Genomic DNA, 12,509 nt, shown 5'->3' on the forward strand with positions numbered 1-12,509 from the left:
TGTGCTTGGTGGTTTTGCTTCATCAATAAATGGACTCTCTTTCCAATCAGCCTCCAGCCTCCATTTTATCTCCAGTGCTTTCTCCTGGTTTGGAACTGAACCAGATAGATATTTCTTCCAACACAATGTATCTCATTAAAAATGCCTTCAGATGGCAACTTTGGAATTCCGGAAAGCAATTTCTGGGCAGAATAGACATCAGTGGATTTGTTGCAGTAACTTTATCGGATCTGTCAAGGATTAACATTAATTTTTAGTATAGCAAAGTCTTGTGATTGTAACTCAATTTGGATTTTTGAGCTTGGTTTTTCATTTGAAATTCATTTATTCTGTGGCCCACCTAGGTAACCTCTTGAATGTTATGATCTTAGTTAAGTGAGGTTTATTGACAAGTTGTGGACTGTCCCATCAGTATATGACTGGCTGGACTGTGTCTTATGTGTTGCTCTTAATATGGAATTAAGTTATTATCTGATTCTTGTTAGACTAATGAAGGAAAATCTCCTTTGAGCGCAATTCAATGTCTAGTACTTGGCAAAAATACAGATGAAGTTTCCCATTTTTCTTTCAGGTTGTCTTTTCACTTCCTAGTTTTCACTTTCACTTCCACCCCTTTCCTGGAAGAGTGAAATATTTTAGGAAATATGAAAAAGGCAGAATATTATATTTCCCTGGATGAGAAATATGAGAAGCATATTTTACAGACAAAGCAGCTCCCACCTTCCTGCCCCCCACCCTTTGTCAATGGGCCATTAAGGCCTGGGCCAGTCTATTCTACATAACAAAGATCTACCTCCTTCAGGCAGAGCCATAGTAGGAATTGCCAAAGATAGGATTAGCCCTCTACACAATAGCAGCAGAAACTCACCACATGTGACCTGGGAAGCACATGTTACCATCAGCCAGCAAGGCCCCCACCCCCTGGGAGTCTGACAACCAATCAGGATACTCTTTCAGGGCCCCAAGAAATGCAGAGCCAGAGAGAGCATAAAAACCCGAGGATTTACTGTATCTGCCCTTTTCTGTTCAGGAACTCAAGCCATGTGATCCTGTCCACCATTAAACCATCTTTCCAAGCAGTCTCCATGTTTCCAGTGTCTGTTTCCCCACTTGGAGCAGAACCTAGAAGGATGTTTCTTCCAACACTAGTCTAGCATAAAATTCTGATTTTTCCTGGTGCCTCCCCTTCCAACCATACCTTTTGCTGCTTTGCTTCAAGCCCATCTTTTTGAGGGATTTTTTTCCCCCTGAAGGATGGGAATAACTGTGGTGTTTCTTAGAAACACCTACAAATTGTAACCAGAGTGTCCAATTAACCATGGATTCTGAAAATAACACAGGAATAGAGATAAATCTATCATTCCTTTTAACCAAGACTTAGCAACAAAGCCATTTCAGATCATTCCATTCCACCTACAGTGTAGATTCCAGACCTCTTCCTTTACCTTCAACTCCTGGAGTCTGGTCTTTCACAGCCTTTGTTTTGGCTTTTTGTGATTTTTAGCTTCTTTATTGGACTGAGTTCCTTATCAACACTTTCATGCCACCTCTGCTTTGACCTGTTATCTTAATTCTCATTCTCAGCCTCTTAGCCATTTACAATGACAACAAAGTTTTGTTTCTTAAGTTCATGATTCCTGCTGTATGTTTCTTCCCTGCTCCTTATGCTCTCACTCTCCTTAATGCTTGGAAGAGAATAAGCTTTTAAACCAGGGGCTCATCTGCATTCCTGCTAAATTTTGACACAACCTTTTAAAAGATGCTACTGAAATGCCATTTTTTATTCTCTCAGAAGGAAGATAAATTAAATATATTTGAATTAAATATGCAATTGTTGAACAATGCTTACTATCATACAATTGTAACAAAATTTACAAGGTTGTGCTCCTGCGAAAGTTCAAGCTTAAAATCTCATGACATCTTCTAGAAGAGAGGTTTGACGTTAGAGCCTTTGCCTAGCTTCAGCTGATGTGCCAGCTGTGGCTTTTTCTGGAATATGAAATGCTGAATATACTCAGGCCCGTGTCACCTCTCAATCAGATTGTTGCAGGGATGAAATGCTCCCGCTTTGGACCGGATTGCCCGATCCGGTAGCGATGGAGGCGGGTGGTTCGGAGAACCAGTAGCAAAAATCCCTGCCCCTCCCCCATGCCCACCTGAGCTGCACAATCATCAGAAGCTTTTTTTTTTATTTTGAAAAGCATTTTTTCTACAACCTCTTCGGCGGAAAAAATGCTTTTAAAAGTAAAAAAAAGCTTCTGATGATCATGCGGCTCAGCTGGGATTGTCAAAGACTTTTAAAAGCATTTTTTCTACAACCTCATCAGAGGTTGTAGAAAAAATGCTTTTAAAAGCCTCTGATGATCCCAGCTGAGTTGCCTGATCGGCAGAGGCTTTTTTTCTTTTAAAAGCCTCTGACGATCCAAGCTGAGTTGCCTGATCGGCAGAGGCTTTTTTTCTTTTAAAAACATTTTTTCTACAACCTCTTCAGCCGAAGAGGTTGTAAAAAAATGCTTTTAAAAGCCTCTGATGATTCCAGCTGAGTTGCCTGATCGGCAGAGGCTTTTAAAAGAAAAAAAACCTCTGCCAAGCAGGCAACTCAGCTGGGATCGTCAGAGCCCTTTGAAAGCATTTTTTTACAACCTCTTCACCGAAGAGGTTGTAGAAAAAATGGTTTTAAAAGTAAAAAAAAAAAAATTGGCCATGCCCACCCAGTCACATTACCCCCCCCCCCACACACACACCAAGCCATGCCCACAGAACCGGTAGTAACAAATTTTAGATTTCACCACTGCCTATTTCCATGCAGAGAATTTAATCTCTGGATTTTATAAGGACCTGATTCATTTACCTAGCAACTATTACTGAGCAGCTTTGCAGAGAAATAAACCCCTTTACCAATCACAAATGTATTTAGGAAAAGAAAAATAGCAAAAGTGGAGGGAAACGTCATCTTAACTGAAGCCAATATCTGATCTCCCACACTTTGTAATGCAAGTTAAAGATTTAAAATTACCCAGGGACATCTAAGTCCTAGTTGAAACTTAATCAAAGGGGATAAGGAAACTGTGATTCCCTAAATCTGCTTTTTCTTTCCATCTCTGCTTTCTCTGACCGATTAAATTACAGTTCCTTCAGGCAGTACATATAGTCAGAGCACAGCTAGTGCCCCTCATGCTGGAACAGGGAGTTTTTCTCATGCCCTTGGCTGTTGTTTCTCCATGTGTAGCTTGAAGTTCTCAAAAACCTTGGATATAGTACATGTTAATATGCATTCAGGACCAGCAGTGGATTATCTAGTCTTTTGTTTCAAGAACGCAGCATGCATCCAGACGCCTTCATAAAATATCCATAGCGAAACCATGTGATGAGTGTCCTGCTTATGCATTTTTAAGGGATGTGCCCTAACTCCATTAAAATTAAAGGCATGAAGAGAGAGGAATGATCCCAGGGAACATATGGTTGCATAACAAAGGAACACAGCTCAAATAGCAAAATGTGTGTGGGGGAAAAAAAGTCTGCAATAAACTTTCTCTCTCTCTGGTATTTGTTAGAGAATTCTAGACCCTTTGAGACAGTGAAATAATTTTGCTATTGGGTGTTGATGTTGTAGGCAGAGTTACACTGTGGGGACATAGAGAGGCAAAATAGGTCTGCCTAATTCCATTTGGGAAAAAAGAGCCCTGGTGGCGCAGCAGACTAAAGCACTGTTATTAACATCAGCTGCCTGCAATTACTGCAAGTTCAAATCTCACCAGGCTCAAAGTTGACTCAGCCTTCCATCCTTTCAAAGGTAGGTAAAATGAGGACCCAGATTGTGGGGGCAATAAGATGACTTTGTATAAATATATACAAAAGTATGAAGGCTATTGCTTAACGCATTGTAAGCCTCCCTGAGTCTCCAGAGAAGGGCGGCATATAAATCAATTTTTTTAAAAAATGCAAATAAAAACAGTATTACAATCCAGGAGATAATTTATTTCTTCTGGCTATTTCTAGTGCTACAACTGTTGGGGGGGGGGAGTGAGGAGAGGGGAGTGAGGAAACAAACCTTTGATAAAATTTATCACCCGTAAAATGTAATATTATTTAACAGTATGAGGTGAATACCTAATATTTACTTTATAATTAAAATCCAGAGGGGCAGCCTGTTAAAAGTCAGTAAAGCTCTTACAGTTGTGCCATTGTGAAATTAACTTCTTTTAACAATTAATATAATGTTTATGTCAGAGGTGAAAACCAAATATTTTTACTACCAGTTCTGTGGGCGTGGCTTGGTGGGCGTGATGTGGCTTGGTGGGCGTGGCAGAGGGAGGATACTGCAAAATCTCCATTCCCACCCCACGCCAGGGGAAGGATACTGCAAAATCCCCATTCCCTCCCCTCTGCTGGGGGAAAGATATTGCAAAATCTCCATTCCCACCCCACTCTGGGGCCAGCCAGAGGTGGTATTTGCCGGTTCTCCAAACTACTCAAAATTTCTGCTACCGGTTCTCCGAAGTGCTCAAAATTTCCGCTACTGGTTCTCCAGAACGTGTCAGAACCTGCTGGATTTCACCCCTGATTTATGTACAGTTTACATAAAATGAAAAACATCCATTTATATAGGCGCATCATATTTTATCTGAGCCACCCGTAGATGTCAGGAAGGAGTTGCAGTTGTCAATATCTTTTAACGTGCTCTAGTGGTCATCTAGCCTTTTGAAGTCTAGATATGGTATGCTAGCTTATCTTATGATAAGGTGAATGGAAAATGTTCCTGGATTCATTGTTTCAAAACTACAGGGCAAACTAAACTGACAATGAGTTGCGTGCAAAAAAAAGTAATTACTTAGATGGATCTATCAAGCCTGCATACAAAGGACAGCCTTGATATTGTTCAAATTGAATTGAAGTCGCTTAGAGAAGAAACCCAAGGAAGAGAAATTCTTCAGAGGAGCAAAAGGCAGAAGAAGAAGGTATAAGATTAGGCCAGTATTTTTCAAACTTGACAATTTTAAGATGTGTGGACTTTAACTAGTGGAATGCTAGTTGGGGAATCTTGGGTGTTGAGTCCACATATCTTAAAATTGCCAAGTTTGAACAACACTGGATTAGAGAGACTAAAGGAAGTCACTACCTCTCGAAGAAGGCTTCTGACCAGAGTGAAATAGAAAGGACATTGGTTTCAAAAAGCAAGGATATTTCAAAGAAGATGGCAACAAACTATTATTATTTTTTGCCTGCATTCTAGTCATCAAGCCCCTGATAAAAATTTTAAGTAGATATAGACAATCTATTGTGTTTCAATTTTTTGTTTGATAATTTCCATGATCCTGATCATTGACTGCCCCTATCAGTGCTAACATGAATAATAGCAATAGCACTTATACTTACATACTGCCACATACTGCTTTATAGCAGTCTCTGGATGGTTCACAATGTCAGCAATATTGGCTACAACAATCTGGGTCCTCATTTTACCAATCTCAGAAGGATGGAAGGCTGAGTCAACCTTGAGCCCATTAGGATCAAACTCCTGGCAGTGGGCAGAGTTAGACTGCAATACTGCTTTCTAACCACTGCGCCGGTACTGCTCCTGGTGTTTAACAATCTGTTTTTCCTTTAAAGTATTGCTCATCCAACAGCCAATCCAAGTGTTGCATGTGAAGAATTTTAGAGACCTCAGAATCAAAACTGGAGGTAAACTTGTTTTACTTGTCCTGGCTCAAGAGGTTCCCCTTTTTAATCTTGCAAGACTGAAAACAACAACAGGCTACCCTTTTGTCCTATAAACTGGATAGGAGCGGTTCTGAAATACTGTACAGTACTAAAGGGAGTTTGAAAATCATACCACTAGATGGTAGCACAGAGTGCCTTCTGTATATCTACTGTCACCTAGTGATTGTCCAGAATTTTACTATCCTTATGGTTAACCTTATGAGACCTCAAATCACAAACTAGCCAATCACATTTTAGAGCACAATGTTTAGTGAACATGTCCCACATACTTCATTAAGGCTTTAGTGTTTTGTGAAAACCGAAAAATTTAGATGATTTAGTAATTTAGCCATTGATGTATTGTTCTACTAGTGCCTGTATGCTGAGAGAATAAGGACTTAGTAGGAATTTAACTAATTGCAGAGGAAACGAAAGAATAAAAGTTTTTACTTGTATATTGTGACATGTTGATTATGCTAGGAGGAATTATAATTTAAAAAAGTGAATTCAACTTTTCATACTTGAAGTCAGAGAACTGGAATAATAAATGCCCCAAATCTCAACCTCACATTCAGTGGGATTTAGAGAAGTACAGTCTTCAGCATTTCATAGGCCACCCAGGCCCTCACTCTAATTTCAGACAAAGTCTGCAAACAATCAGCTCAGACTTCTGGCTGTCTATCCTGTCCCTGGTAGACCCTAAGGTTTGGCAAGGGAGGGGATGGCAGGGAGAGATAGATAATAGAAAAGTAACATAAAGAAAGAAAAGGGGAGGGGTCCTGAAAACAACAGGTGATCATACCTACAGGTATTCCTCGACTTACAACCATTCGTTTAGCAACTGAAGTTGCGATGCAACCGGTCCTCACACAACCATTGTGGGGGTCCTTATGGTCACAATTCAAGGTGCTTGGCCACAGGCATGTACTTATGATGGTTGCAGCATCCTGGAGTTATGCGATCAACCTTTCCAGATAGTTTCTGACAAGCAAAGTCAATGGATGACGCTGGATTCGCTTAACAACTGCAGGGATTCACTTTGCCACTTAAGGTGGCAAATATTAGAATACAAAATAAAATTGGGTGGGGTCACATGGCTCATTTAATGACTGCATAGCTTAGCAATGAAAGTTCTGTTCCCAATTATGGCCATAAGTTGCGAACTGTTTGTACCTTGTTCTTGGTCATCAGCTATCATAGCTGATAGAATAACTGTTCTATATCCCAGTTTAGACACTGGTGGGTATAAAAGAATCCAGAGCAATATGGACTAAGGTGAGGAAAGGATGTCATGTGAGCTTGTCTTGTGTCAAGGCAGGAAATGTAGGCATGCAATAAGCATAATCCAGTAGAATTTGAATTCCCCCGAAAGCCCAAGAATTCGGCTTAGTCATAATGACTAATTCAAGGCCCATTAATTTTAGTGGAAGTTAGTCATGGTTAATATTGACTGGATTGTGTCCAAAGTCATCATAACTAGAAGGTACGAGGTTATAAATGCAAGCACAAAAAAAAAAAAAACTTTTTTGAAACTGTGGATTGTAAACATCCTTTCACTACATTATGCAGACTCTGTTTGCTCTGATGAGCTCTCCAGAGCTTATTTAAATTAGGGAGAGGGAGGCAGGGATGAGGGCACCACAAAAGCCACAAATCCTATTCTTGCTTCCTTCAATTATAGTCAGATGTTCTCTTACCCACCCGCAATAGCCCCCAAAAATCTGGACCTAAGAAATATTTCTCCCTGCTTTGTTGTTTAAGAATAACAAACCCTTTCATTGAATATTATGTTGAACAAGCTGTGCCTGTAACATTTCTTTGATATTTATTTGCTTTCCCATTTCAAATTTTTCTTCCTTGAAAAATACCTAACTGCTTACCAGCTTCTGAGCTGCCTACCTCTGGCAAATCCAGATTCTTTTATTATTTAAATAAAATATGAAATGGAAGTTGGCATGCTGAATAGAGAAAGTGCTAGATGTCTGCAGTATTGATTTCCAAGATTGCCTCTGATCTCTATAGGTATTCTTAAGTAATAAATTTTGGAGGTGATTAGAAGTTTGTCCAAGTTCCCAGAAAAACAATGATCTAGAATTGGTGTTCTGATAAGGTAGTGAGATTGATGGGAAACACTTTCACCAATTTGTCTTCTGGTAAATGGATATTTTGCAATTGGGCTAAATCTTGATAGAAAATGTCATACTTTCATGGTAGCCATTTTGTGCAGGTGCTTCCAGTATGTTCTTAAATTTTAATAGCTCTCCATAAGCTAAAAGAAGCCAAAAAACTCTTAAGGTATCATCAGTCAGCAAAGTTCTGTATATTTTCCTTACTGCTGTATTTCCAAATAACTACTCCTATACAGATAACTTCATCACATAGAGTTAAGGATAATTGGACTTGTAATGAGGGGGGGGGCATATGCTAAATTACAGCTGAATATACTGAAGTTAGATAAAGCAATTATAGGATTATAATCACTCACCCGTATTCGTTTCATAGGACACCTGCAAATGCAATTAGCAAATCATCTCAAAGACCAAATGTAAGAGCAAAAGTCATGGAAGGAAACAGCTGAGTTCACGCAGTGGGACTGTGGCTTTGTTTTCATAAACTTAAATACTGATCCTGCAATCAGACTGTGGTGGCACTAAATTCCTTAAATTTAGCATAGGGTTTCTTTCTCTCATGCTACAATGAAATTTAGTACCTATGGAATGCAAGACCTGTCAACTCCAGTTACCATTCTTTTATGTGATTTCACCTGTGTGCCACCTAATTTGATGGTTATAGGTTCCACCTTCAGTTTTTGTTTTAACAGGAATGTTCTTTGTATTTTGATAAAGCTGTTGCTTAAAAGGAAAAAGTGTCACCATTCTGAGTTCCAGAAACAGCATGCTGGGTAAACCTCATCTCTGTGTCTTACAGTAGAGTCGAGTAGTAGCACTCTGCTTTTGGAAGGGAATATTTTGAGTTTCACATCATAGATTTGAATCATCTGAGATTACCAAACAATATGAAAAAGTGGATTAATAGCAACGCAGGAGTCTTGTTTTAGGTTTCTCTTTACTGAACTGCAACAAATTATTTTATAGCATCAAAGCATTCTTGCTGAACTCCTGCTGGCACTGCATTGAATGAGGATTCTGTCCTATTTTATACTTGCCCCATTGAATTCATTATCATTTTCACCTAAATAAATAGTATTGTATTATTAATGTTAACAGTACGGATTCAACTGTATTCACTTAGTTGAATTCAATGCAATTAATTTAGATTGGATCCAACCCACTATTCTGATGTACCATTGTTCTTAATCATTATAGGATATAACTAATCAATTCGATTTCTCCTGGACAGGCTTGAGTTCAAATCAGTAGTGAAATGCACTTACCTTCGTTACCGGTTTGGAAATGTGAGCACATGCGCAGAGGGTAAAAAACAGGATGTAATGACGTCCCGGCAGGTGGGCGGAGCCTCCCACTGCGGGCCCTACCAGTTCATGCGAGCCGGATAGATCCGGCCAGATTTCACCGCTGGTTCAAATCCCTATTAAGCTATGAAGCTCACTTCCTGCTCTCAGACCAGTTACTACCTATAATATGAACTCATTTCACAAGGTTGTAACAAAAACAACAACAACCCATTGTTAAATAGATGATGTAAGACATCCTTATCAGTTTGGAGTTTTTTTGTTTTCAATTTACATAAAGATTGGAGACATCAATGTTCTGCTCTGGTGCTCAGAAGAGCGATGAACAAAGCTGATCCCATTAGTAAAGAAAATGAAGTGGCTGCCTTGATTGGCTAGACCAGGATAGACATCAAACTGGAGGCAAGTCTTCACTTACTGCCTTCCAGATATACTGCCCAAAGCAGCCATTTCTTTGCCTGTAAGGAGTTACTTGCTATCCTCCTGCCCAACTATATTATTCATTTTTATTTTATTATTCATATTTCTATGCCGCCCACTCTCCAAGGACTCTGGGCGGCTTACACCAAAGACAGTATACTAAATAGCATATTGCCCCCAACAATCTGGGTCCTCATTTTACCCACCTCGGAAGGATGGAAGGCTGAGTGAACCTTGAGCCGGTGAGATTTGATCCACTGATCTGCTGAACTAGCAGCCAGCTGAAGTAGCTGCAGTACTGCACCCTAACCACTGCGCCACCTCGGCTCATATATAGGTGTCTATTTGATAAGTAACTGCCTTGGTTTTTCCACTGTTTTCAAGCAATCTTTTGAAGGTTGTTTCCAAATGATACTGATTGGGTTAGGATGGGTGGCAACATGACTGTTACTGGGAAAGGAATGTGAATGAAAGAGCATGCATGGGGAATGTATGAGAATGGCAACAGAAGTGCAGGAAAGCAGAATCGTTCTTCTTTGGTTTCCCTTGAATCAGATATATTTCAGAGACAAGCAGCTGAGTATCGGAAGAATAACATATTGCTTAAGCTGATAAAAATAATAACTGATGTTATTATCCATAATGTGTTTCCATTTCTGGTATCCTATACAGGTCAACAGAGATGGTCTACCTAGTAGTAAATATCTATGGAGATTCTCAGTCATCCAGGTCATGGTTGTCCCAAAGGTGCTTTCTCAAGAGGCAACTGGATTTTCTTTGTTTTTCCTTGAAGATGTTTCACTTCTCATCCAAGAAGCTTCAGTCAGAACTGAAGAAGCTTCTTGGGTGAAAAGTGAAACATCTTCAAGGAAAAACAAAGAAAGTCCAGTTGCCTCTTGAGAAAGCACCTTTGGGGTTAGTTAGTGATAGTAACAGGCATGTGACTAATAGTATAATTATGAGGGATCGTTTATCATATCCTTAACATCTTCAAGAATCTGGAGAGGTAGCACTGTTAGTCTACTATAGCAAAAAGAAACAATGGAAAAGTCCCTTTGTTGCTTTTTTAGAAAATAACTCTTAAACCAGTATGTCTGGTGCTTCAAGAGTCTATGTTTAACAGTATATTTTTCCTCATTACAGGCTAATTTTAACACTTGACAATAATCTGGTTTTGTGAAATAATAATCCCATGTTAAATAGCGCAGGCTGCAAACAGAAAGGTTTCTTTTTCATTAGAACCAGAGAGCTGTACTGAAAGGGTGTGTCAAAGCAAGACAATTCCACAATCTACTTTTTTTTTTTTTGGTTTTTTTTTTTTTTTATTGCTCTTGGGCATAATCAGTCAAGCCTGCCTACTCCATAAATCTCTTTAAAACCAAAAAAAGATCTTCCATCAAAATCTGTAGTGCTTGCATTCCCTAGCCAACAATGGTGGGGTACATGGCCTTTTTCTCCCTGTTCTTTCTTTGTTGGTTTTTTTCTTTTTTCTCTCCCCCCCCCCATTATCATACAAAACTTCTGTCTTGGGGAAGGTGCCAATCAAACAGTGGCATTTTCCTTGGATCAGGTTTGCCTGCAACAATCGTGAACTTGTTGGCCTGCATTCCTATTAAGAATTGATTTAATGATGCATTATTTAGGCTTCCTATAGCAGTCAGGGACATTATTACCAGACAGGCATTCGGGAGATGGGTTGACTGATAACATCCTTTTAGAAATCTCGTGTTGTGTGTGTGTGACATGGAGGAAAAAGCACAGAAAGGTGGGGGGAGAGAAATAACCCCTGAAGAAAAAAGACCAAGAAAAAACTATCAACATTTTTCTGACATCTTATATTAATCTTCCATTAACAAGAATGCGAATGTTCCCATACCCCCAATATCATAGAAATATGGGGAAACAACTACAGAATGCCTGTGGTTTTAATTAAGTCTATTTACTTCCAATACTAGCAAAATCCTAAATATCTTTTGGATGACTGGATTGTTTTTATGTAGTAAATGAAGAACATCCTGATTTTTTCCCCAGTTCTATCTAGCTTCCCTTTTGCTCCTAAGTTCTTTCAATATTAGCAACTTTGAGGATGTGCTGGGTATATTACTAATAACAAGGATGGCTTAGAATTTTTAAATGTGCATTTACAATCTTCCCTCACTTTTAAGGTAGAATACACAATTCTCATTGTATGCTCATAATAACCTTGTTAAGTAGATGGATTCAATTTCTTCCATCAAACTTCACAACTAAGTGGAAAGTTTCAATCTGAGCCTCTATAGACCTAGGTTGACTTGATAATGCCAATGCTTTCTCTTTCAATATACTGAAAACAGAATTGCAAAGGTTAATATAAAAATAACTAAAAGGATATGTCCTGAAAATATGCATTCCTAAAATGCAGATATCTGTATATTTCTCTCTCTCCCCCTCCCTCCCTATCTATCTATCTATCTATCTAATCTATCTATCTATCTATCTATCTATCTATCCATCCATCCATCCATCCATCTATCTATCTATCTATCTATCTATCTATCTATCTATCTATATCTCTATATCTCTTTATCTTTCTATGTATCTATCAAATTAAGTTAAGCTGCCAGTTTGTTGGATTTGCAACTAGCTCAAGTTCAACCATCCTGTGATTTGTTTAATACATGCGGTGATAGTCACTGTAGTTTATGAATCATGGCTGATGGCTTAGCTGTGTGCCATGATCCCAGTCAGTTATGGCTTACTTAAACCACAGCTTAATGCAGTGTGTAAATGTAATGGTGATCTTGAACTCTGGCATAGAATTTATGAGCACCGCTATACATGTGTTGCTCATCCATTTTCCTGCCTCTTCAACAATAGATGTGATATAAAATGTGGCATGTTCAGATTCTTCATGTCATATACTCACTCACACCTACCCACATGACAACCAAAGAAGTGGAACAAATTGTAAAAATGC

Source organism: Pantherophis guttatus, chromosome 3 (genome assembly GCF_059756535.1).
Source record: "Pantherophis guttatus breed Tessera chromosome 3, ASM5975653v1, whole genome shotgun sequence".
NCBI classification, from domain to species: domain Eukaryota; kingdom Metazoa; phylum Chordata; class Lepidosauria; order Squamata; family Colubridae; genus Pantherophis; species Pantherophis guttatus.